The 19,736-nt window shown below is 37.2% G+C and overlaps 1 pseudogene; it reads right to left on the bottom strand.

Annotated features, from left to right (window-relative positions):
- Positions 1 to 219: 219 nt before the first annotated feature.
- Positions 220 to 18,879, bottom strand: LOC118237648 (annotated as a pseudogene).
- Positions 18,880 to 19,736: the final 857 nt, after the last annotated feature.

Genomic DNA, 19,736 nt, shown 5'->3' with positions numbered 1-19,736 from the left:
CTGTTGTGGGCAGGGGCTTCATAGAGGGCAAAGGGTGGGAGCAGACAGTCTGGTTTCCCAGGTGTCTTTACAGGCTTGAGAAGGAAAAGCCAGCTCTCTGAAGGCCACATCCTCCTTTGGCCTTGCACTTCCAGCCAGTGGGTACAGAGATGGAGCTGGAGACACAGCAGCAGCTTCTTGGCCTGGTGTCTGCTTCCCAAATCACAGTCCCTAAGGGAGCAGTCCTGTTGGTCCTGTGTTTTCAAAGCCTGCTCTCCAGCGACCAGAACAGCTCAGTAGGGTCGGAATTTGCGTTGGGCACGCATCAGTTCAATCCTCTGCTTGTCCTCCTCAAACTTCTTGCGCAGCTGTGCCAGATGCTCCATCTTCTCTCGGTGCTGCCAGGCATAGAAGTTGAGCATCTCCTTGCATGCACGTTTACTTTTCTCCCTCTTGAGAACACGCAGGCTGGCTGCTTCTGTTTGAGGGAGCACAGGCCTGTGGCCCCTGTGGGTCACCTTCACCAAGCCCTCCTCATCAGGAACACCTTCCTCCTGCTTTGCCTTGGTCTCCTCCTCAGCTATCTTCTTGTCGTAAGCCTCCATGAATGTGTCTACTTCGACCCTCAGGGCCTCTGGGTCTAATACCGACTCTTTGTACTCATTGATCCACTTATGAATCCCGCTCCTCACAGAGTGTTCCCTGTAGAAACCAGAAATGGGCCCTTCAGATTCAAGGCAGCTGACACTCCTGGAATACCACATAAGCTACCTGAAAGTCCGGAATGAGCTTCGGGTGAAAAAACTCTGGCTTTGCCTCTTTAGCGCTCTCAGCATGGTCAGGCTTCTCTTTCAAGTCGACTGTCTTGATGGTGCCACAGGAGGACAGGAGTCAGGACAGGCGCTCCTCTGTGCAGTACGGGGGCACATTGAGGACAAAAAGGGTCTTATTGGAAGGCCACGTGGACTGAGTGTCTCATCGATCTCTGTGCTCTCTCACATACAGGTAATGGGAAGCCTGCTGCTGTTTGGTGAACTTGACAAGAATGGCTGAATAACTTGTTGGGCTGGGTGTGCTCCCCTCATCGCTCAAGCTGCAGCTTTCCTCTTGCACGTCACCATTTTGTGGACCCAAGCGCAGGCTGTTGTATGTTTTTAAAACCCATGGTTAATAACTGCACCATTATAAAGCATTAGTCTGCCCTTCATGACAATTTTTACAAGTATTATCTAATTATTGTGTCTATTTTTATATATAACATAATTGCATTATTCCCCACATCTATTTCTTCCCTCTTAACCCTCCAATATGCACCCCTTTAACTTTGTTGAATTTTGTATGTTCATTATGTTTACTGTTGTTAAGTGCATATGAGTTATAAGCTCTCAAGTGAGTCCTAAACTTTCAACTGAATAATCAGAGCTAGGAATAACAGAAGAGATATACCATGCCACATTTGTCTTTTTTATACTTAAGGGCTTAGTTATAATACTCAGTTGGATCTTCTAATAGTGCCTTTCATTTACCTGCAAATATCATGACTTCATTTTTCTTTACCATATAATAACATTTTATAGATTTCCTACTATCTTAGTATTCATTAAACAGGCATAGAATATTAATATTTTTCCTTTCCCAGCTTTTGTGAATAGAGTATCAAGGAACATAGAAGACAAACTATCTATTAAATAGTATATTAAACCATTAAGACATATTCCAAGGAGCTGTTTAGAGTCATAATATACATATATAATTTTCAAAATTAAGAAATCTCAACGGGCTTTTCCAGAATTGCAATAAAATTCAGTGATCCCAGAAAAAGATGTCTCTGCACTTCTTGTTCAATCTTCATGTGTCTTTGTCTCTGGTTTTGCCTCTGCTGCTGTCTCTATGTCTCTGTCTCTGCCTCTTTCTCAGTGTGTGTGTGTGTGTTTGTGTGTGTGTGTATGTGTGTGTGTGTGTGTGTGTGTGTGTGTGTGTGTGTGTGTGTGTGTGTGTGTTTCAAGTGACTCACTTCAGGTACCAGGACAATTTTGAATCGACTGTGTTTTTCCAATACCTTGTGTTTTAAAAATCTTAAGTTTTTTTTGGATAATTATTCACAAGTAGCATATTTTCTTATACTGACATAAAGTAACAAATTTGTTTCTGCTGGATGTTACTGAAGAACATGTGTCTCATGGGATTGTACACTTCAATTATGAACTAGAGGCTACTATTGGGTTAGGGGTAGGAATAACAAAGGTCAGCCCTATTCTTTCTACAGGTGGGTTCACAGGGCCTAATAATAAATTCAAAAGCTAAAGGCACACAAATAGGGCTACAAGTAAAAATTAAAATAAGTGATGCATGAAAGGAACTTGTTTGTGTGGATGGAGGTTGACAACATTGTGATGAAGAATTTAGTAATCACAGAAGAATTACCCAAATATTTTCTCTATGTGGGAAATTGAATTTTAATTTTTTTAAAAAAAGGCATGTTACTGGACACAATAGTGACAAACTACCTTTTTGAAAAATGAAAAATAAAATTGTAAAGGGCCATGGGCCCAAAACTACACAGATTAAAGCACACCTTTTGTAAACCTTTTTATGACCTTTAAGTTTGCAGCTTAAAGCCAGCTCTGTGAGCCTCCTGTAACCTGTAATTAGATGGTTTGAACAAGTGGACCTGCTAACTGCTTCTGTTCTGAGAAAGGGACATGGAGCTTCCCTGTTCGCTGTTCAGGAGAAGACCACAAGATGTTCCAGCTGATAAGAAGAATGTTCCGGCCCCAGCATACACCAGATGTTCCTTCCTGTTATTCTCCCCACTAATCCACTTTCCTTGTTGCAGGGCTATATAAGCCCACTCTATAGCCCCAATAAACGGAGACCTTGACACTGCACAGATGGACTCTGGTCCTTTTGTTGCGCTGCTTGGTCTTCTTCCCTTCTCTCACCCATGACTCTTTCAGGAACCCTGAATAACTGGACCCACGGGACGGGTCATAAAATATTTGTGGAGTCTGGAATAAAATTTTAAATACTGAAGCATGCTGTGCATTCAGGGTGACAGAGCTGAGTCCACAAGATACATATATTCTTTCTTCCATGAAATCCCTTCACCCTGTCCCAAGACACAATCTAGTTCTTTGTGATGTCTGTGTGATATTACAAATTGTATGATTTTTAAAATAACAGTCTAAGCTACACTAGTTTTTATTCTTCTTTCATTTGATTTTGTTGTCTGTTAACTGTAAATAACAATGAGTAGAGAATCAATTTTATAATCCAATTACAGATTGATGATATGCCTCTTTGTTCACTGACCTTTTGGAACAAAGTACAGTATCCACTGACTTCTGTTTATCAAGAACTAAACTGCTCTATTTTTGGCTTTATGCTCAGGACTAGTATGAATAGAGGCAGGCTTCAGAAGGATTTTACAGTTCCCTAACACCTGTGTGAGAATTTAATTGCCTCCACCATTTTGTGAATACTCTGTCATTGAACACAGACAAATTGTAATATATTTGTTATGCTTTTCAATGAGAGTTTTATTTGTATTATCCAAAGGAATAAAGTGACATGTTACTTCATTACTCCATTACATTATTTTCTATAGACCACTCTTCAAGTCCTTATTCATTTATGTTATTTGTGTTCATTTTCATTAATAAATTAGAGACTTCTTTATACATTCTCAATTCTTGTGATGTTAAATGAGTTTATTTCAATGTCTTCCCAATAAATGAAATTTCTGTCAACAATGTCTCAGTATCTCAAAACCTCAAATATCTAAATTTTGATAAAGCTCACCTGTGTCCTTCTGCATCTCTCTATAATTCATAGTAAAATATAGAAATTCTATGGTGATTTACGTAAAAGAGTTTTCCTCTATTCTATACCTATAATTTAAATGTTTAAAATGATCAGTTGCCCGAAATCTTTTCAAGATTGCCTCTTAAATATATGGATATCACATTTTCCTGGATGTATCTAAATGTACTGTGGAAAATGATTCAGCATATTTTATTTGAACATGTTCATTTTTCTGAAGTGTAAATCATGTAAGTTAGGAGTAAATATACTCAAATAATAACCAGAATCCTTCATCATGTACAATCTACCAGAAATATACTGCTTGACATTTTCAGTAATAAGATAGTTTTTTTTCTGTTCCCAAGTTTATACCTATGTTTGGAACCTTGCACATAATAAAAGTGCTTGCTTTTTGTTTACTACACATTATGATTTAAATATCACATGAAGAAAGTCACCAAGTTAATTTATAAAGTCAATACACTTTAAGAATTACATGAGTGGCAAGTCATCTCCAAATCCCCAACAGTGCCTTTGGCTTAGGATTTATGTAACATCAAATTGAATTTTCACAATTCATTCCAGATGATGTTAGTTGGAAGAGTTTATTTTATTATTTTCTCTTCCCACACTATTGCCTTTTCTGTATGGCTGGAAAATTCACTGGTTATTCGCACTGTCCTTTCAGGGCTAAAACCATATACATTCTTCTTTGTTGCTACTTCACTACTTGGTCTCATTTTCCCAAATATATAAAGGTTAACAAAGTTTACGTCTCTTCTCCATTTCTTTGTATATCCCACAATAAATTGTTCAGCCATTGATGTTTTCCATAAAGGAATTCCTATGTCCAATGTCCAAGCTGTTAGATTTTAACATGATATAATTAATTCAAAATAAAATTTAAAAATAAATATAAATATAATCCTTGATTCTTAATCAAGTGATTATTTACTTCCTGAACCAGGGTTCAATTATTGTATTAAATTATCATCCTCAACCGCACTTGGAACATTAGCTCTTTGATTATGGTTACATCTTCATAGCAGCATTATCATGCATTAATCTGCCAATCCTCAGCTCCATACTACACATCTTCTGATATAAATGTTCACTGAGTATCATCAACACAGACCTGAGGAGGAAGTAACTACAGATAAGAAATAAAATTAATTCTTTATATCCTGGTCTGGATTAACTACTTCATATCATTTACGTGAAAACTTCAAGATTTCATTTTTAATTACATCTGTATTGTGTTGCACAGTTGACAGGGAACCCATTATTATTATCGATTCCTGAATTGAAGACTTTTTAGGTGGTTACCATTTCCTAGCTATTGTGAATGGAACATCTATAAATATGACTGAGAATGTATCCATGGGATAGGAAGTCAAGGCCTTTGGACATATGGCATATGTTGGTGTAGTTTTTTCACATGGTATATTTAATATCATCCTCTTAGCAAATTTCCACATAAGCTTCATAGTTGTAAAATTTTGCAACCCAACCAGGAGTGATTGGGTGCTACATTTTATCTGAACCCCCTCTGAGGATTGTTATTTTTTGTTATTTTGATCATTGTCCTTCTGCTTGGGTAAGCAGAAATCTTGACAGTGCTATGATTTACATTTCCCAAAAGACTAGTGCACATTGAAATTTTATGAAATGCTTTTAGGCAATTTCTCTCTTAAAATAATACTCTTCTCATGGAAAAGGACCATTTTGTTTGGAATATTTATTTTCTGATTCTGGTTTTTAGTGTTTGATGTATTCTCAATGATAATGCTGTCAGAAGTAGAACTGGCAAATATTCCCTTTAATTCTGTGGGTTTACACTTCAACCTGATTATTGTTCTTTTACCTATAAAATTTTCTCTTTTGTGAAGTGCTACTTGTAAATTGTTTTATTTTAATTCATGTCTTAGATGTGTCTCTGCACCGAGCCTGTACTAGACTTTTTCTATATGGTGGGAGTTCTGGATGTGGAGCAGATTTAGGTGATTTTAAAATTTGTTCTGAACTATGGGCCATTGACATATTTTTCTATAGTGAGAGACATTGCCTTCACTATTGAGCCTATTGTTGAAAACCATGAAGTTACACCATTTTTTCAAAGCTATTAGTATTCACATTGATGATACACTTAAAGATTGAGAAAAGAAAATTAAAAAGAAAATATGGATCCCTAAATGGGGTATATTGGCTGTGGAATCAGTGGTAAGGTTGGTATGGAGATGTGAGAAGTGTGAGAGTAAACAGAATCAAATTATTCTTTCTCAGTTTGTGATTATGTGTGTCTGTGTGTGGATGAAATTGTCAAAAACAATTTTATTTAATTCAATAAATATTAGCTGGGAATAAACCAGACAAAACTCCTATTTTATTAAATAAGAAATAATTTTTGGTTTCTAAGTGAAATATGCAGCATTGAGACATTATATGATTTGAGATTCTTGGAAATGGCACATTACCAACATAGAGTCCATGAAATCCCTCCATCCTGCCTGAAAATCATACTTAGGTTTGTGAACTCTTGCTATCTGTGTCTCTCACATTGTACAGTTCTTATTGGAAGAGGGATTGATTACAATCTTCATCATGTAGAATAATTTTTTTTGCATTTTTCTCTGATGTGAACTGTGTGAATGTATTTTTTGGCTTGATACTGTCATAAGAGGGCAGCCTTAATGCATTAAGTCAATACGTTAATTCATCAGTATTTTCCTTTTCTATACTGTTTAAATTCTTAGAGTCTAATGTTACCAGTTCCACTAAAGATTTTCCAGATTTTTTCTTAAATATTCAGGTCTATGACATGCCTCTATTCTGGGAAGTGACTTTTCTTACAAGTTTTAATTAATCAGAAAAAAAACCCTAAAAAACCTGCTTTTGTAAATGTAATGTTTTTGAGCACATACATAGCAAAAATCATTTTTCAAAGAAGATCCACTACAACATAATTTCTTAGATTTCCATTAAAGCAAAGTACTTTTATTATTCACAGATATATATTTGAGCACTGTCATATTTTGAGAGAGAAATAAAAGTTACAAAATGAGGATTAAATAAAGGTTACAAAAATGAGGATTAAACAAGTCAAGAATGTAAGTACACTTTCACTTCATTTGAGTGACATTTATCACTAAGCGTCTCCAAATTTCATCTGTGCCTTTGACTTTGCTTTTCCACTGTCCAATGCAAATTGTCTAAATCATTTGATTGAATTTCAATCAGAACAGACTTATTTGGTCATTCCCTTCATCCTCTTCTTATATCTCCTGAATGACAGAAGCCCATCATGTTTGTGGGCTGCACCAAGCAACTGGACCAGGGATAGTTTAAGATATATGACACAAAATGCTGCATTTAAGGAAAGGTTGCATGCTGAGAAACTGAGTAGTACACCATTGAGTAAATATACCTTTGGTTCACAGATACTTCCCATTTTCTCTTCTAAGAGGTTCAGCATGGCTGGATTTATGTTGAGGTCATTGATCCATTTGGACTTAAATTTTATGCAGGTTGATAGATATGGATCTATCTGCAATATTTTACTCACCACAACCAGTTTTGCCACCAACATTTGTTGAATATGCTTTCTTTATTGCATTGTAAAATTGTTGGGTTTTGGAAAAAATCAGGTGTTCATAGATGTGTGGGTTATTATCAGGGTTTTCAATTTGATTCCATTGGTCTTCCTGTCTATTTTGTGCCAATATGAAGCTGTTATCAGGACTATAGGTCTATAATAGAGCTTGAAATCAGGAGTGTTGAAGCCTCCAGAAGTTCCTTTATTGTACAGTGTTGTTTTGGCTATCCTGGGTCTATTTTTTATCCATATAAAGTTGAGAATTGTTCTTCTACGGTTTGTGTAGAATTGTGCTGGGTATATAATTGCGAATGCATTCAATCTGTAGAGTGCTTTTGGCAAGATTGCCATTTTTAGTATGTTGATCTTACTTTTCCAAGAGCATGGGAGATCTTTCCATTTTCTGGTATTTTCCTTAATTTCTTTCTTAAACGACTAAAATTTCTTCTAGGCAGGATTTCACTTTCTTGTTTAGCATTACTCCAAGTTATTTTATGTTGTTTTTGACTATTATAAAGGGCTATGTTTCTCTGATTTCTTTCTCAGCCCATTTATCATATGTATATAATAGAACTATTGATTTTTTGAGTTAATCTTGTATCCCGCCATTTGTTGAAGTGTGCATCAGCTGTGTGAATTCCCTTGGTAGAGTTTTTTTTTTTGGTGACTTATGTAAACTACAATATCATCTGCAAATAATGAAAGTTTCAATGTCTTCATTTAAAAATTTGTATTCCCTTGATCTCCTGTTGTCTTATTGGTCTAGCTAGAAATTCAAGAAAAATATTGAAGAGATATGTAGAGAGTGCACAGCCATATCTTTTTCCTGATTTTAGAGAAATCTTGTTTACTTTCTCTCCATTTAGTTTGATGTTGGAGGTTGGTTTATTCTGTTTTGTTTTGTTTTGTTTTTCTGTTTGTTTTTTAAAAATATTTTCCAACTTTTTTATTTGAATTAGAAACAGGATTGTTTTACATGACAATCCCAGTTCCCTTCTCCCACACTTCCACCCCTAATACCCCCCAACAAAAACCCTATCTGTCACATATCCTTTCTGCTCCCCATGGATGGTGAGGCCTTCCATAGGGTGTCATCAGTGTCTATTGTATCCTTTGGGATAAGGCCTAGACCCACTCTGTGTGTCTTCCCTCAGGGAGTATTCCTGTATATGAAATGGGCTCCCAAAGTCCACACATATGATTAGGATAAGTACTGGACTTCTACAGGAGGTCCCGTAGATTTCTGAGGTTTCCTCACAGAAACCCATGTTCCTGGGGTCTGGATCAGTCACATGCTCCTATTCCAGCTATCAGTCTGGGAAGCAAGAGTTCCCGGATGTTTAGGTCAGCTGTTTCTGTGGGTTTCACCAGCCCGGTCTGGACCTCTGTGCTCTTCACTGGTCCTTCTCTGCATCTGAGTTCCAATTCAGTTTAGTGATTAGTTATGAGTGTATGCTTCAACTTCCACCAGCTTCTGGATGAAGGCTATAGGATGGTATATGTCAGTCATCAATCTCATAATCAGGGGAAGGCATTTAATGTAGCCTCTCCTCCATTGCTTAGATTGTTAGCGGGTGTCATCTTTGTGGATCTCCAGACATTTCCCTAGTGCCTGATTTCTCTGTAAACCAGAAATGTCTGCCTCTATTATGATATCTCCATTCTTCTTATCTATTCTTCCCGTGGTGACCCAAACTTTCTGCTCCCTCATGTCCTCTGCATCCCTCTTCTTCTCCCATTCTCACTCTCCTAGCTCCCTCACCCCTCTTCCTGTGCTCCCAATTAGATCAGCAGATCTTGAAATTAAGTCTTCTTTAGGAGACCATGTATGTTTCTCTTAGGGTCGTCCTTGTTTCTTAGCTTCTTGGGCAATGTGGATTGTAGGCTGGTAATCAATACTCAATGTCTATATTCCACATATGAGTGAGTACATACCATGTTTGTCTTTTTGCGATTAGGTCACCTCGCTCAGAATGGTTTCTTCTAGATTCATCCATTTTCCAGCAAATTTCAAGATTCCATTGTGTAAATGTAGCACATTTTCTCTATCCATTCTTCAGTTGAGCAACATCTAGGCTGCTTCCACTTTCTGGCTATTACAAATAGTGCTGCTATGAACATCGTTGAACTGATGTGCTTGTTGTATGAATGTGCTTCTTTTGGGTATATGCCTAAGAGTGGAATTGCTGGATCTTGTGGTAGACTGATTCCCATTTTTTGAGGAGTCGTCATACTGATTTCCAAAGTGGCTGTACAAGTTGGCACTCCCTCCAGCAGTGAAGAAGTATTCGCCTTTCACCACATCTTCTCCAACATGAACTGTCATTGGTGTTTTTGATTTTGGCCATTCTGACAGGAGTAAGTTGGTATCTCAGAGTTGTTTTGATTGGAATTTCCCAGATGGCTAAGGATGTTGAGCACTTTCTTATGTGTCTTTCAGCCATTTTAGATTCCTCTAATTAGAACTGTCTATTTAGTTCTGTACCCCACTTTTTAATTGGATTGTTTGGTGTTTTGGAGATCAGCTTCTTGAGTTCGTTGTATATTTTGGAGATAAGCCCTCTGTCAGATGTGGGGTTGGTTAATTTTTTTCCAGTCTGTGGGCTACCGATTTGTAATGCTGACTGTCTACTTTGCCTTACAGAAGCTTCTCAGTTTCAGGAGGTCCCATTTATCAATTGTTGACTTCAGTGTCTTTGCTACTGGTGTAATGTTCAGGAAGCAGTCTCCTGTAACAATTAATTCAAGGGTATTTCCCATTTTGTCTTCTAATAGCTTCAGTGTAGCTAGATTTATGTTGAGATTTGTGATCCATTTTGACTTAAGTTTTGTGCAAGGCGATAGGCTTGGGTCTAACTGCAGTCTTCTACATGTCTGCAACCAGTTATGCCAGCACCATTTGTTGAAGATGTTCTCTTTGTTCCATTGTATAAATTTGGATTGTTTATCAAAAATTAGGTGTTCATAGGTGTGTGGATTAACATCAGGGCTTTCAACTCTATTCCATTGGTCTACCTTTCTTTTTTGTGCCAATACGAAGCTGTTTTCAAGACTATAGCTCTGTAATAGAGCTTGAAGTCATGGATGGTGATGCCTCCAGAAGTTCCTTTATTGTTCAGGGATGTTTGGGCTATCCTGGGTCTTTTTTTCTCCATATAATGTTGATAATTGTTCTTTCATGTTCTGTGAAGAATTGTGTTGGGATTTTGATGGTAATTGCATTGAATCTCTAGATTGCTTTTGGCAAGATTTCCATTTTAACTATTTTGATCCTACGTATATAAGATCATGGGAGCTCTTTCCATTTTCTGATATCTTCTTCAATTTCTTTCTTTAGAGGCTCAAAATTCTTATGGTACAGGTCTTTCACGTTTTTGATTACTGTTACCCCAAGGTATTTTATGTTGTTTATGGCAATTGTAAAAGGTAATGTTTCTTTGATTTCTTTCTCCACCAATGTGTCATTGGTATATAGTAGGGCTATGGATATTTTTGAGTTAATTATGTATCCTGACAGTTTGCTGAAGGTGTTTATCAGCTGTAGGAGTTCCATGGTAGAGTTTTTCGGGTCACTAATGGAGACTATCATATCGTCTGCCAATAGTGAGAGTTTGACTTCTTCCTTTCCGATTTCTATTCCCTTAATCTATTTTTGTTGTGTTATTGCTCTTGCTAGAACTTCAAGAACAATATTGAACAGGTAAGAAGAGAGTGAACAGCCTTGTCTTGTTCCTGATTTTAGAGGATTTGCATCGAGTTTCTCTCCTTTTAATTTGATGTTGGCTGTTGGCTTGCTGTATATTGCTTTTATTATGTTGAGGTATGTTCCTGTTATCCCTGATTTCTCCAAGACTTTATCATGAAGGGGTGTTGGATTTTTAAAAGGCTTTTTCGGCATCTAGTGAGGTGATCATGTGGTGTTTTTCCTCAGTCTGTTTATATGGTGGATTACATTGATGGATTTTTGTATGTTGAACCATTCTTGCATCCCTGGGATGAAGCCTACTTGATCATGGTGGATGATTTCTCTGATGTGTTCCAGTATTCCATTTGCCAGTAGTTTATTGAGAATTTTTGCATCAATGTTCATGAGGGATATTGGTCTGTAGTTCTCGTTCTTAGTTGTGTCTCTGTGTGTTGGCTATAAATGTATTTGTAGCCTCATAAAAAGAGTTTGACATTCTTTTATCATGTTCAGGTATGTTCCTGTTTTCCCTGATTCATCTAGAACGTGTATCATGAAGCAGTGCTGTATTTTGTTAAAGGCATACTCAGCATCTACTCAGATGATCATGTGCTTTTTCTTGCTCAGTTTGTATATATGTTGGTTTACATTAACGCATAATACATTATGTTGAACCATCCCTTTATCCCTTGGATTAAGCCTAGTTGTTCTTGGTGCATGATTTCTCTTATTTGTTCTTGTATTCGATTTGCCATTAGTTTATTGAGTATTTTTGCAACAGTGATCATGAAGATTATTGGTCTGTGGTTCCCTTGCTTAGTTGTGTCTTTATGTGGCTTGGTACCCAGGTAATTGTAGTCTCCGAAAAAGAGTTTAGCAATGGCACTTCTACTTCTATTTTTATGGAACATTTTTGGGAGTACTGATATTGCTCTTCTTTGAATTTCTGGTAGAATTCTTCACTGAAGAAATCTAGCCCTGGGCTTCTTTCTAGTTGGGAGATTTTGTATGAATGCTTCTATTTCATTAGGCGCTATGGGTCTATTTTAATGGCTTATCTGTTATTGACTTAATATTGATAAGTGAAGTCTATCGCAGAAATTGTCCATTTCCTTCAAATTTTCGATTCTGTGGAGTGCAGCTTTTCCAAGTATGACCTTATGATTCTCTTTGTTTGCTCAGTGTCCATTTTATGTCCCCATTTTCATTTCTGATTATTTAATTGGCAGATTCCATCTCTACCTTTTGGTTAGTTTGGATAAAGGTTTGTCTATCTTATTGATTTTCTCAAAGAACCAACTGTTTGTTACACTGATTCTTTGAATTGTTTTCTTTGTTTCTACTTTATTGATTTTAGGACTCAATTTGATTATTTACTGGCATCCTGTGTGACTTTGATTCCTTTTGTTCAAGAGATTTCTGCTGTGGTGTTAATTCTCCTGTGTGTCTATTCTCCTGTTTCGTCGTGTGAGCACCTAGTGTTGTGAACTTTCCTCTCAGCATTGCTTTCAAAGTGACCCATATGTTTGGTTATATTGTATCTTCTTTCTCGTTGAATTCTAGGAATTATTTAATTTTTTAAAATTTCTTCCTTGAACGGTGCAATTGCACATTGTTCTATATCCATGTGTTTGTATCGTTTCTGCAATTTGTGTTTTTGAATTATAACTTTATGCCATGGTGATCCGATTAGATACGGAGAGTTATTCCAATTATTTTCTATCTATGGAGGTTTACTTGTTGTCAAGTATGTGGCTGATTTTAGAGAAGGTTCCATGTGGCGCTGAGATGAAGGCATATTCTTTGTGTTTGGATGGAATGTTCTGTAGATGTCTGTTAATAAAAATTGGGTCATAACATCAGTAAATTCTTTGTTATTTGTTAAGTTTCTGTCTGGTGGTCATATCTAGTGGTCAGTGGGGGTTGAAGTCTCCTACTACAAGTGTGTGAGTGTTTATGTTTGATTTGAGGCTTAAAAATATTTGGGGAATAAATGTTCAGAATTGATACTTCATATTGATGGACTTTCCCTGTGTTGAATATGAAATTACCTTCTTCATCTCTTTTGATTGATTTTAGGTAGAAATCTAATTTGTTAGACATTAGGATTGCAACACCAGCTTATTTCTTGGTTCTATTGTATTATCCCTTCCTTCTCCCAACACCTACAATATATGTTCATTCTATGTACTCACATATACGACCTGATCTCAAGTGTTTATCCTCTATTTCTTTGAATATTCTTGCCACAAGACACAACACATGGGTGTAAGTGTTTCTATAAATACATGTGAAAATATAACAACAAACTGAGAGAACTTTTGCTCTTTATGTGTGTATGGATCCAAGCCTTAACTTTCTGTCTTTGACAACAAATCATTTGCTCATATTAGGGAGAGACTATTTCTTTATTTCCTAGCCCTGTTTAGTTGACTGTTTTATACCTAGGAATGGGAAGCTCAACATTTCCCTCTTCCATGTTAATTTGTCCATTTTTATTGTCATTGTTCAAGTCTTTATTATGAAGCTGTTTCTAGGAGACATTGTTTCATAAACATCATCCTTATTTTCTAGCTCTAAGAAACTTTCTGTACCCCTCTTCTGCTGTGTTCTTTGAAACATTGCTACAGGTGTTGTAGCATAGTTGAATCCATTGAATCTAAGCAAGGACTGCCTAAGTATCCTCAATGAAGAAATAGTGACACTTTTATTAGTTGGTGATGAACAACAATCTTTTGAATTTCTATGTCCCAATTGCCGATAGGAAATATTTTCTGATCATTTATACATAGCCAGCTACCAATGGCTTGAAGAGGGTCATCATGGACATTATTATGATGTCTCCTTTTCTTAAAGCAATAAAAACCATCAATAATTCCATAATCAATATTTTCAGGGAGGTTTGGACAGTGGGGTAATTTGGAAGAACACTCTCAATGGCCTGCATGGGCGGAGTATCCATAAGATTGTTTTCAAATTTAATTATGTCAGCAAAAACATAATATATGACATTTTATTTTATCAGACAAAGAGTTTTAGAGAAGCAAAGATAATTGAAATTGTTGTCTCTTCTTTTTCCTATGAACACGTTGTTTTTCCATGTCAATTTTGTGTTTGTGTGGCATACACACAATTAGCAATTCCTCTAAAATCGGGGACAAAACAAGGCTGTCCATTCTGTACATAACTCTTCATATTGTCCTTGAAGTTATAGCTAGAGAAATAAGACAACAAAAGGACATCAAGAGAATACAAATCATAAAGGAAGAAGTCAAACACTCACTATTTGCAGATGATATGATAGTCTACATACATGACCAAAAAAAAATTCTACCAGGGAACAACTATAGAAGATAAACAGCTTCAGCAAAGTGCCTGGATACAAGATTAAATAAAAAAATCTGTAGCTCTACTGTAAACAAATTGGTGGAAAAATACATCAGAGAAATCATCCTTTACAATTGCCAAAAACAATATAAAATACCTTGGGGTAACACTAACTGAACAACTGAAAGATCTATACTATAAGAATTTTGAGTCTCTAAAGAAAGAAATTAAATAAGATACCAGAAAATGGAAAGATCTCCCATGTTCTTGGATAGGTAGGCTCAACATAGATAAAATGGCAATCTTGCAAAAAGCAATCTACAGATTCAACGCAATCCCCATCAAAATCCCAACATAATTCTTCACAAAAAACTTGAAAGAACAATTTTCAACTTTATATGGAGAAAAAAAGACCGAGGATACCCAAAACATCCATGTACAATAATAAAGGAACTTGTGGAGGCATCACCATCCCTGATTTCAACCTCTTTTCCAGAGCTATACCAGAATACAGCTTGGTATTGGCACAAAAATAGAAAGGTAGACCAATGGAATCAAATTGAAAACCCTGATATTAACCCACACAACTACGAACAACTGATTTTTGATAAATAATCCAAATGTATACGATGGAACAAAGAGAACATCTTCAACAAATGGTGCTGGCATAACTGGATGCAGAAATGTAGAAGACTGCAGATAGAGCCAAGCCTATCGCCATATACAAAACATGAGTCAAAATGGATCAGAGACCTCAACATAAACCCAGCCACACTGAACCTATTAGAAGACAAAGTGGGAAATACCCTTGAATTAATTGGTACAGGAGACCTCTTACTGAACATCACACCAGTAGCAAAGACACTGAAGTCATCAATTGATAAATCGGACCTCCTGAAATTGAGAAGCTTCTGTAAGGCAAAGGAGATTGTCAGAAAGACAAAATGGCAGCCCACATACTGGGAAAAAATACTCACCAAGCCCACATCTGACAGAGGGCTTATCTCCAAAATATACAAATAACTCAAGAAGCTAGTCTCCAAAACACCAAATAATCCAATTAAAATTTGGGGTACAAAACTAAATAGACAATTCTCAATAGAGGAATCTAAAATGGCTGAAAGACACATAAGAAAGTCTTCATCATCCTTAGCCATCCTGGAAATGCAAATCAAAACAACTCTGAGATACAAACTTATTCTTTTCAGAATGGCCAAAATAAAAAACACCAATGACAGTTTATGCCGGAGAGGATGTGGAGAAAGAGGAACACTTCTCCACTGCTGGTGGGAGTGCCAACTTGTACAGCCACTTTGGAAATCAGTATGGCGACTCCTCAAAAAATAGCAATCAGTCTTCCACAAGATCCAGCAATTCCACTCTTAGGTATATTTCCAAAAGAAGCACATTCATACAAGTACATCTCTTCAACAATGTTCATAGCAGCACTATTTTTAATAGCCAAAACCTGGAAGCAACCTCGATGCCCCTCAACTGAAAACTGGATAGAGAAAATGTGGTACATTTGCACACTGGAGAATTATTCAGTGGGACAAACAATGGAATCTTGAAATTTGCCAAAAAATTGATGGAACTAGAAGAAACATTTCTGAGCGAGCAAGATAACCCAATCGCAAAAAGAGAAACATGGTATGTACTCACACATATGCAGGTTTTAGACATAGAGTAAAGGATTCCCAGCCTTGAAACCACACTGCCAGAGAAGCTAGTAAACAAGGAGGACTCTCAGAGAGACATACAAGCTAGCCTGGAGAAGGGTAAAGCATTACGACCCCCTGAGCAAATTGGGAGCATATAAGGAGGGGGAGGGAGCTAGCAGAATGAAAAGGGGAGAAGAGGAAGGATGCAGAGGACATGAGGGAGCAAAAAGTTTGTGTCAGGTGAAGAATAGAAGATAACAAGAATGGAGATACCTTAATAGAGGGAGACATTTTAGGTTTAAATAGAAACCAGGCATTAAGGAAATGTCTGGAGATCTACAAAGATGACACCAGCTAACAATCTAAGCAACAGAGGAGAGGCTACCTTAAATGTCTTCTCCTGATAATGAGATGCACGACTGAATTTTATGCCACCCAATAGCCCACGTCCAGCAGCTGGTGGAAGTAGAAGCAGACACCCACAACTAATCACTGAACTGAACTATAATCCTGATGCAGTGAAGGTTGAGTGAAGAGCAAAGTAGTCCAGAACAGACTGGAGAAACCCACAGAAATAGCTGACATCAACATTGGGGAACTCTTGCTCCCTAGATTGATAGCTAGGATATCAGCATGCAACTGATCTAGAACCCAGGAATATCAGTTTCAGTGAGGAAACCTTATAAATATACTACCTCCTCTAGTAGTCCAGTACTTATCCCTAGCATAGGTGTGGATTTTGGGAGCCCATTCCACATACAGGAATGCTCCCTGAGCCAAGATACATGGGGCTGGGCCTAGCCCCTATCCTTAAAAATATTGTAGACTCTGGTGACACACTAGGGATGGCCTCACCCTCCCTGGGGAGCCGAAAGGATATGTGATATATAGGTTTTTTAGTTGGGGTGGTAGGGGAGGATGGGAGGGAGAAGGGAACTAGGATTGTCATGTAAAACAAACTTGTTTCTAATTCAAATTATAGAAAGTCTGAGAAAAAAAAAGAAAGAGGAATAATATTAAGTCTGTTGAAAAGCCATGGGGTAATATATGGTTTTATAGGCCTACTTTAAGATACGTAGAAAATGTGTGTTTAAAAATAAACTTAACTCTCTGATGTTGGCAACAAAAGAAAAACACACACAACTATAGGGTCTCCACATCTTCTTTTCTCATCTCTATTTCTCTTCTTACCTCTGTCCAGAAATATCCCTTCTGTACTTCTCTTGTTTTCTTCCTTTCAACTTTCATTCTATATTTTCCTAGTGTTTTCCTTCTAAGGTGTCTTTATTTTTTCCTAGTATTTTATATACACCAGGAAATTATTTCAAGCAATATAAAAATTACAATGTGGTTATATACTATTTTAAGTCAATACAAGTAAAATAAATATTTTCCATTTCCCTCACATGATTAAATATTGTACATATTATAGGTGAAAACCAAATCATTCCCTTTTTTACGGAGAGGGATATTCTTTCAGCCTAGACACATGGGCAAGGGTCTAGGCCATATCCCAAATGATATGACAGACTTTGAAGATTCCCCCATGGATTTCCTCTCCTCCATGGGGAACAGAAGGGATGAATAGGGTTTCAGTGTGGGGCACCAGAGGAAGCGAGGGATAAGGAACTAGGATTGACATGTAAAACAAGCTTCTTTCTAATTTAAATAAACAAAGAAAAAAACATCATCGGAAGAACCTACATACTTATATCACGTCCAAGCAGCTTGATATAAATTAACTGAGTATAAGCAAATAAAGTATTTTTCCCATTTGGGTATTTTTTTTTCTGGCAGGTTGCATTTTTCACTTAAAGCAAGGATCACTTTATTATTTATCTCAAAGGGGTAATCTAAAAATTCTTAAAAGAATCACATTCTAAACATGTATATATGAAAACCAATCAGTCAGCTCTTATTTCAATCTTCAGGGTTCATACACATACATCGACAGTTTGTTTTTTAGAAAGATGAGGGCAGACATAGGTACAAGGAATTAATAATCACCCTTAAGCATCAATCCATCCTAGAAGGAAGGTACATCAGCCAGCAATTAGCCAGGCCACCATTGTTCCTGTTACTTAACCTCAATGAGTCTCTTGATAAACAATTAAAGTCTCTACAAATTTTACATGGTTCCCCAATATTTTCTACTTCAAAGGCATTAATAAAAACACTTTAGCTAACATTAAGTTATTATTTAAAGCTATTAATTAGCTACGATGAACACCGACACATATGAAAACATCTTTCAATGTTAGGATTAAAAAACTTGAGATATCTTCGATCCTAGGACTCAATTCTTTTTCTTAATCGTTTTGCTTAATCAAACCTAAGCCAGAGTCTACAGGGTTCCTCAATAGAAACTAATATGCACTAGCTGTGTGACACTTTCTTATTCTTAATTTCTATCATCTTCAAGCCAGGGTCATAGGCAACACCCTATCCTATTTTTACTCATGTTTATTTTCCCACTAAACTAACCTCTATCATAATCTCATAGTGTAACTATGAATAACCCTCATTTATCAAAATTCTACTAAAACTAACAATATTTTTGTACAAATTCATTGTTTTGGGTGAACAGTAAACCTAAAGATAATATCATATTCCTAATTATTCACAGGTAAAAATGCCTAGTAGTACAGGTTATTTCCACAAAATAATCAAGCTACATTAAAAGCATTGGGGATCACTCATCCAGTAACACCGTGCAAGATACTAGAGAAAAATGGCAAAAACAAGCTTTCTTAGTATTCAAGCACCTATACTGACCTGTCTTTGGTGTTGGGACAGAACACGTCATCAGTTGCAGCCCCTAAGAGCATCATCTCCGCATATTCACTCTGGTCCCTTTTAAATGGTCCTGCCAACCTCTCATCCTCCTTTCGCTCTCTGTCTGTTTGTTTCCCGCCTCCCTGTTTCTTTTCTCCTATTGCTCCTGTCCATGGAGGCTCATCTCCCCCCTTTCCTGTCCCATTTTCATGAGACCTTTAAATAACAAACTCTTCTCTGCTTGAATTCTATCACCTGTCAATGATTTTCTTAACTTACAACAAACATGCAAAGACATAGCATTATCAAGGGACATTCTGGAGCCAATTCCTTTGGTCCTTATTTAACTAACATTCATCCATCAGTTCCCAGGCTGGTAAGCTGAGTTTTGGAAGTCAATTTTCAACTGATACTCCTCTAATATGGCCACCTGCATAGCAGACCAGTTCGGAGGCAGGTTCCAAACTCTGAACACCCAGAGGCAGCCCAGCCCCCGTCTGCTGGTCCAGGTAGTCCAGGAACTGTTACCGGTTCCAGTTTGTTGTCGCTGCTCACAGTCACCTGATGCAAGTGACATGCATACCAGACGAGTTTGATGGGTTCCGAACTCCTAACACCCAGGGGCAGCCCAACCCATCTGCCGGCCCAAGACCTTGCATGCCCAAACACTGCCGACACCCGGGGAAAAGTGACAGCTCCATTCATGAGAAGAGGACTGACATCAGAGTATTGGATCTGTTTGCATCTACCAGAAGAGAACATTTGTCCCACACCCACCAGGAGAAAAAGAAACTCTTGCTACACCCACCAGAAGAAAGGATGAGAAGGGGACAATGTAAAAACACATCCAACAAAAGAAAACCGGAGACTAGGAACCATAAAGCAGTAAGACCTGAACATCACAATGCAAATG

The sequence above is a fragment of the Cricetulus griseus genome, unplaced genomic scaffold (assembly GCF_003668045.3).
Source record: "Cricetulus griseus strain 17A/GY unplaced genomic scaffold, alternate assembly CriGri-PICRH-1.0 unplaced_scaffold_2, whole genome shotgun sequence".
Lineage (NCBI taxonomy): Eukaryota > Metazoa > Chordata > Mammalia > Rodentia > Cricetidae > Cricetulus > Cricetulus griseus.
This window is presented reverse-complemented; position numbering and strand designations above follow the sequence as displayed.